Here is a 7,904-nt window from a genome sequence, read left to right on the forward strand (position 1 = left end):
TATATGCTTTATATACAGTGTTAAGTAAATACTAGACTGGCAGAGCCTTGGTTCCCAGGAAAGTAGCTTGGACTTGACCAAGGGCATTGAGACTCCTTTCATATGGAAATAACAGTATTTGAATTACCTTTCTTTTTTTTTTTTTTTTAATATTTTCAAAATTGTAATTAGGTATTACCAAATAAAGTAATAAACAACTCTTAACCTGGAGTGCAAAATGAAAGAACCTTATTATTTTAAAGGTGCAAAAGCAAGAAAATATGACATAAACTTATCCATTTTTAAATAGTCGTCTGTGAGATGGGTAAATGCCATTTAAAAACATTTTCAATAGAAAAATGATTTATAAATCAGTTTTCAGAAGATCAAAAAAATCAATGTTTAATACCAACTTTAACTATAAATAAAAAGAATATTGTCATCTCTCCTGTTTTTTGCTTCAACATTTATGTCTTCTGCTCTTTGCCTTTTGGAAAAAATATTGCATTGTAAGGCTGCCGTCGTTTTGGACGAGGACAAGGATCAAGATCTTCTTTACGGGGCTTCCCTGGTGGCGCAGTTGTTGAGAATCTGCCTGCCAGTGCAGGGGACACGGGTTCGAGCCCTGGTCTGGGAGGATCCCACATGCCGCGGAGCAACTGGGCCCGTGAGCCACAATTGCTGAGTCTGCGCGTCTGGAGCCTGTGCTCCGCAACAAGAGAGGCCGCGACAGTGAGAGGCCCACGCACCGCGATGAAGAGTGGCCCCTGCTCGCCGCAACTAGAGAAAGCCCTCGCACAGAAACGAAGACCCAACACAGCCAAAAATAAATAAATAAATAAATAAACTCCAATCTCTTTAAAAAAAAAAAAAAAAAGATCTTCTTTAATGTAACCTCTTTCCATACAAGTCTGAGTGGAAGGAAAACCAACTTCCCAGAAATTCTCTGGTGTGTTGGGTGGAATGTAGTGAAATCGGTGTCTTGAGCAGGAAGCCAACTTCTTTTCTCTTCTGCTGGAAAATCTGCATAATAAATTTCACATTCCTTACATGTGTGTCCAAGCAATTTTCTTCTTTCTTCTTTTTTCTGAACCACCTCAATATGAGGAAAAGTTTGTAAGCTAGTCTCTCTTTCATCATCTTTAAAATATGGCTCCACAAACGCTTTCTGTTTGACTTTATCTTGTTTATCACCAGGAGAGTTTGGGGTTTTTTTTGTAGCAGTTGACAACTCCTTCTCTTCATCTGCTACTTAGGGGAAGCTATCCACCAAACAGGATTCATATTCTTCATGTGTAGTCTGACCAAACATCTTCCAAGCTATCTTTCATTTTTCTTTCTCCATTTGGACTTTTTTCTCCCTTCTGCTCTTGATTCTTCATTTTTAAAAGCATAGTTTCACTAACCAACGTACAGCCCATGTCCACTGTCTCTCCTCCTGCTAATCTTGACTGACTGCCATCCTTTGCATCTACTACAGTAATATCCATTTTATACTGAGAAAGATTTACTCCTGGATCTATACTCCACTGGATGTTTTCAAAGGATACATCTTGGTTGTTCTGTAGAGACTTTGTTTTAACAATTCTACATGGATTTAACTGAAGAACTGATGCAAGTTCACATGCTCCATGGACTGACCTGGTTTTTATTTTTATAGGCTCACGAGAACCAGCACCCTTCATGTCATCAAAAAGATTCTCTGTCTCCAAACTTTCACGTGGACGTAGAGGGATTTTAAAGATAGGATTTTCTTCCTTTATTTGTAACAGTGCTTTATTATCCGGAGATTTACTCAAGGATGGGAGGAGGGACTCCTGTAAACTGCTGGGCTCTTCTGGGGAATCTTTGGTTAATCCACAGCTCCCACTCAAGGCCTTAAAGGCCTGAGGAAGAGCCCTTTGGAACAGGCTTCAAAACCTCATAGAGAGTCACTTGCGTAAATCCAGTTTTAGAGTTCTCACTTCCTTGGATTTTCTCTTGTCGCTGAATAGCTGAAAATCGATCAGACAGATCCAGAGGTTTATCCATCACATAGTCTCCATTCATGTAAGAATGACTATCCAGTGGAAAAGGAAAAGCATTTTCTTTATCAAAGGAGGCTTGGGGGCAGCTTACTTCATTTTCACTTTCTTCCTTGATTTTCTTCCTTTTGGTTCGGCCTCCCAGTGGTTTCAGGGGTACCACATGTTTATCTTTATCAGTAACAGTATCTTTAATGTGATCAATACTATCCTGTTCACTTAGGGGTTCACTTGTATTTTTATTTATAAGCATCTGCTTATTAGAAGATGACTGGTTTGTGATCTTGTTCACTTCAGCCCCAAGATTATGATGTGTGAAAAGGGCCCCATCTTCAGATTTTCATCTAGGTTTCTCTGATCTAGAATTAGAAGTGTTGCTGAAAGACATTGTTTTCAGATGGTTTTTCTTCCCAGTCTCTAAAAGAGAAGGGGACAAACTTGTATTCAAACCTAAACTATTTTTTGCATTAGAGGTAGCTCCAAATACAGGAGATGATACCCAAGTAGTCAATTCTTCTTGAGGAGGAGGCTTTGAATTAGAATCTGAAGATCTTAAACTATCTTCACAATTTCTTCTAGATTCCTCAAAAAGTTTTTTGTGATCTCCTTCCAGACAGTGGTAGAGCTCATCACCAAGTGGGCTCCTAGGGCCTCGAGATTCAGATTCACCTTGAACACTAAGTCCAAGTGTTTCAGCAACAACTGTAGCTAAATTATCAAGAGGATAACTGCTTTTTCCATGTGTATTAGCCACTGGAGCTTGACTCCGATCACAAGTGTCAGCCACTAGAATTTCACGTTCATTATGTTTATGTTGTGGATGAGGTGAAGACTTTGGTACTTTCCTCCATTCACGTGCACACCCAGAGTGCTTCAGTTTAGTATGTGTTTGTTTTACGTGTCGGACATGGAGGTTCTCCTTCCTTCACAGCCGGTTAGTGCCAGAAAATGAAAAGGTTGTTATTGGTGAATCTGGAATAACATCTTCCTCAGATTCAAGATCGGCTGCTTGATGTGGTTGATCATTCTCAGTTTTCTGCTGCAGCTGTTCAGAAAGCTTTTTATTTTCTTCCTGTAGAGTATTCTTTTCATTCATAAGCTCTGTGATAAGTTTAAGATTCTGCTGTCGAATATTTTCAAACTCTTGCTGTTTCTTCCGCATATGCTCTTCAGTTACTGCACAGCGATCACGTAATCCTGCTCTTAATCGGTCTTCTAAAATTTTAATGGTTTCATGAAGGACTTTCTGTTGCTCTCTCAGCTGTTGATTTTTGGTGAAGAATTCTTCTAGTCTTTGTGCATCTAAAATTCATTCCTTTTTCAGTTTGGTTACTTTTACTTGTAGACCTTGTACTTCTTTATCATGATACTCCTTTAGTTTTGTCCAAAGATCCTTAAAATCATCAGATACATCTGCAGAACTAGGGCTTCCACAACTGCTTCCTGAGACGTTCATCTTGCTTAATATGCTCACACTTCTACTGCCTAATGTTTTCTGACCTTTTCTGTTACATTATACAGGTCTCAAGTTGTCTTTGGCCAGTTCAAATACGGCTTGCAAGATTGCCTCGAGATTCTCGAAAGCCCCATCAGGAAAGTGAGCACGCTATGGGGCAGGGAGGAGATGGCCGTTCGCTTTTCTCCTTGTTCCCTCACCAATCTACCAAACCTCCCACAGCCAAGCCGCCCCCTCGGGGCAGCCCGCGGTTACCGGGGCTGGGGGAGGGCCCGAGGGCCCTGAATTACCTTTCTGATGATTTTAAGTAAATTAGTATCTCCCCTTTTTCTAGATCTCATATCCACATTTCCTTATGGTAATTACAGCATGTCAGAATGTCTTAAAACAACCAGTCTTTTCAAATTTCCCAACAATGGACTTGATAAACAGAAAAAAATGAACATAAAGAAATCACCATACTATTCAATTGAGTCCTCAGCCAGTGATTCATATGTGTAATCTGTCAAACATAGCTCATTCTATGTGAAAAAAATCTTTCCTATAAAAAATTTAAAAAAAAAATCCCCAATGCCTTCCACAGTAGCACAGTTCATCTTTTGTTTGTGCAAATGTATAACTGATCTGCTTTCCTAAGCCTATAAAATGTATTCTTTCCAGATGTGGGTGGTTGAACCATCAATCATTAAGTAATTTGTTAGTTTCTCTGTAGAAGTTCTATCAGCACCTGGTACTCTAACAGATGCTAGTATAGCAATAATGTAATGAGATTGGTGATGCTCCAAGTTTGGTGTTTGCTTTTCTTTGAGGAATCATAATGGAGAACAGGAATGTCACAGTTTTCTGGCTGATTAAGCACCAAACAGTCCTGCCCTTTGCCTGGGTTGTAGCATTTTCCAGCATCTTAACATGGCTTGATGTTTACTTACACGTACTTGATAGGATTGTCTCTTTCCTATCAGTCTGCCTTTGAGAATCACTGAATCTGAATTATATGTGACTTCTGAACTCATCTCGGTCCAACTCCATCACGTTAGAGATGAGCAATCTGATGTCCGGAAGATGAAATGACTGACAGTAATCTTTCAGTTGGTCAGTGCTCACGTAGGATGTGAACCTGGGCTCTCAGTCACACTGTTACATTTCTCGTTCTGTCCTTTTGCCCTTCTTGAAGCTCAGGTCATGGTCTCATGATCAAGTATAATACTTGATAACTAATGAAGGTTTGTTGTTGAATGTATGAATTAGGTAAACCAAAAATAACTTATTTTGCCCTCAAATTTTTTTGAAAAATTTCAACTTTCAGTTAATTTGTAAGACATGTAAAATAAATATACATAACACCTTTTACCTAGGATCATCAATTCTTAATAATTTGTCACATTTTCTTTCTTTTTTCCTTCCTTCCCCCTTCTTTCCTTTCTTCCCTCCTTCCTTCCTTCCTTCCTTCCTTCTTTCCTCCCTCTCTCTTTCTAGACATATATATATACATATATATACACACACATATATATGAGACATACATATATACACACAATGTGCATACGTACACATACACATATGTGTATATACATATATATTCATAAATTCACATCAAATTCTTTATTGTGTATCTCCTCCCCCCATTATCCAAAATTACCATAATACAATTATCACACTCATGAAATTTAAATTGATACACTACTATTGTCTAATTTATAGTCAGTATTCAAATATCCACTTTTATTCTAGTAATGTATCTTATAACTATTTCTTTTTCCTTCCAATTCCTGATCCAACCAAGGATCAAAATTGCTTTAGTTATCATTCTCTTTAGTCCTTTTACACCTAGTAGAGTTCTACATTTTTTAAAAAGTCCATGACATGGACATTTTTGAAGACTCTAGACCATTTTTTTTGTTGTTTGGATTTGTCTGACTTTTCCTTATGATTAGAATCAAGTTAAACCTTTTTGGCAAGAAACCGCCAAAGTGATATTACATCTTTCTTAGCACATTAATTCAAGTAACACACGATGTCAACATAACCCATCATTGTTGATGTTAAATCAGTCACCTAGTTAAGGTGATGTCTAGTTGATAAGAGACTTTTAAGCAGTTAAATATTATCTGGATTCTAACTTTGTCATATAGTACCTACCAGATTGTCTATACATTTCAATTTTTATGTCCTGTAAATTTTAAAAATTAAAAATATTGGTTACATAGTAAAAATAATTATTTTTAGCCTCAAGACTAATTTTTTATATTTTCATCTCCTTTCTCTATACCTATGTTTAATATATTCTGAAGTTTGGAATTCATTATTTGTATGCTTCTGCTTTCTGATGACAGATTTTTTCAGCATTTTAAATATGGTTTTATTTGCTGTTATAGAAGAAAGCGTGTCCTTTACACAGTTATTTATTTGAGTAGGATCATCATTTCTACTAACCCAATAAATCAAACATCACTAAAGATCTTGACCATGGCTGTAGTCATGACGTATTAAGCTTTTCAGCCTACTAATAACCTCATAAATTTAATATGCAGAATATACACAATGAAGTAACTTGTGTTCTGTTAATATTGTATTAAACATCTAGCAATTAAGTAATAACATTATGTTCAACTGTGTGATTCCAATTAACAATTAGCATAGGCATTAAAAACACCAATAATTACTGACTTTTTTATAGAGTACAAAAACAAACACTTTGACATCTTCTGAAGTATTTGCCATATGAAATTAATTATCTCTCATCAGCGTTTTATTTTGACCTGTACTTAGTCTAACTAAATTATTTTCACTTGAATCTGATAACTTGAAGTTTTCATAAAAGATAACAATTTGATGTTACTTGTAACCTCATTCAAATACCATGTTGCCTTGGATAACCTTGTTTGCCAGTGTTTAATTAGGAGTACCCAGCATCATTTTGACAAAAGAAATATATTCCAAGAAAGAAAGCATCCCTAAGGCCTTGGTGTTTCTTTTGCATCACACTAATTCTCTTGCCAAGTTGGCTATCTTTCATTCAGGCTGCTTGCCATTGTACATTCCATGTGTCAGCCTGAATCCGTCTCTTCAACACTGGCAAGTTTTTCTTGATCTCAGAGATTGATCAAGGTTTTCACATAGGAAAAGAAATCAATATTTTTTTCAGCATTATTTTTTCTTTTTTAGTAAAATCTGGAACTCTAAAAGAATTTATTTGTCAGCAAATTATAATCAACTCTGTGTCTGTGCTTTGACAAAAAAAAGTGCTATACCTGGATTGCTTTTTCCTGAGGTTTCCAAGTAAAAATTGCTGCCAGATACCTTTTTTTTTTTGCTAGCTTCCATCATACTACTTGCTAATATACCTCATTGAAGAAAAGGCATTAAGTGAGGCCATATGGGAAGCCATTCACTGCTCCATGTTTCTTGTAATGCACGCAGGTATCACTGCAGGTACAATATTGTCCCTAATAGTCACATTTAAGCACGGCCACCAGGGATGCTCTTCCTATGGATGAATCACCATGAAAACTTCTTAACAACCCTGTCAATTTCTAATAAACTATTTCTAAAATGTAATGTTCTCATGTGGTGTAACCCCATAACAGAATGGAAACAGGCTTAGAGAAATTGAATTTCATGATTTGGAAGGGTTATTTAGTGTAATGTTTCTTAAACCTGAAAGATAATCAGAATCATCTGTGGAACTCTTTTGAAATACAGATTATCCAACTGCAGACCTACTGAATCAGAATCTCCAGGAACCTGTGTTTAATTTGTAAAATTTGTTCAGCCTTCTAAGTAGGTTAGGAATGGCATAAGGTCTAGCTCAATATGCACAACCTTTTTTTCACATCATCCCTCACACGGGAAGTTACCATATTAATGTGGCACACTTGGATAAAGGGCTGGGACGTCCCCAGAGGAGCTCCAGGGTCCAACCAGTTGCACCCAGGCTGGAAGAAACAGTATATCGGCACATCTATAACACATCTTTGGGTCATCGATATATTCTAACAACCCAGATTAGCTAACAGGAAAACCTAGGAGTAGAAAATAATCTAGAGTGGGCTCACTCCCAGAACGGTGTGATCTTTCAACTTTTCCACTGTTTCTCTGTTTTAAGACAGAATGATATTCAAAGGATTCAAAGAGAAATTTGTAGCTTATGAAGAAAGTTAGGAAAGTGTACTCCTTAGAAATCTTCCTTTTAACAATGACAGAAACACAGCTCACATTTGAAAAATTAAAAAAAATATATATATATCTCCAATCTCCTCCATATCTGGATTCTGCTTTCCACTTAAGAGTTTCATTTTCAAACAGTCTCTCTCTACATTATCTCAAGAGGGCCACTGACAGCTCTCAATGGGACGAGAGCAGGGATGTGGGAGAGAAATGTGATGCTCATAGTAGAGATGCTAGGTACACCACTATATGTTTATGCTGAATAGAGAATATGTTAT

At 37.0% G+C, this 7,904-nt stretch overlaps 1 pseudogene; it reads right to left on the bottom strand.

Moving 5' to 3' along the window:
* Nucleotides 1-446: 446 nt before the first annotated feature.
* Nucleotides 447-3,459, bottom strand: LOC103010129 (DNA endonuclease RBBP8-like; annotated as a pseudogene).
* Between the last annotated feature and the right edge of the window lie 4,445 nt (nt 3,460-7,904).

Source organism: Balaenoptera acutorostrata, chromosome 14 (assembly GCF_949987535.1).
Source record: "Balaenoptera acutorostrata chromosome 14, mBalAcu1.1, whole genome shotgun sequence".
Lineage (NCBI taxonomy): Eukaryota > Metazoa > Chordata > Mammalia > Artiodactyla > Balaenopteridae > Balaenoptera > Balaenoptera acutorostrata.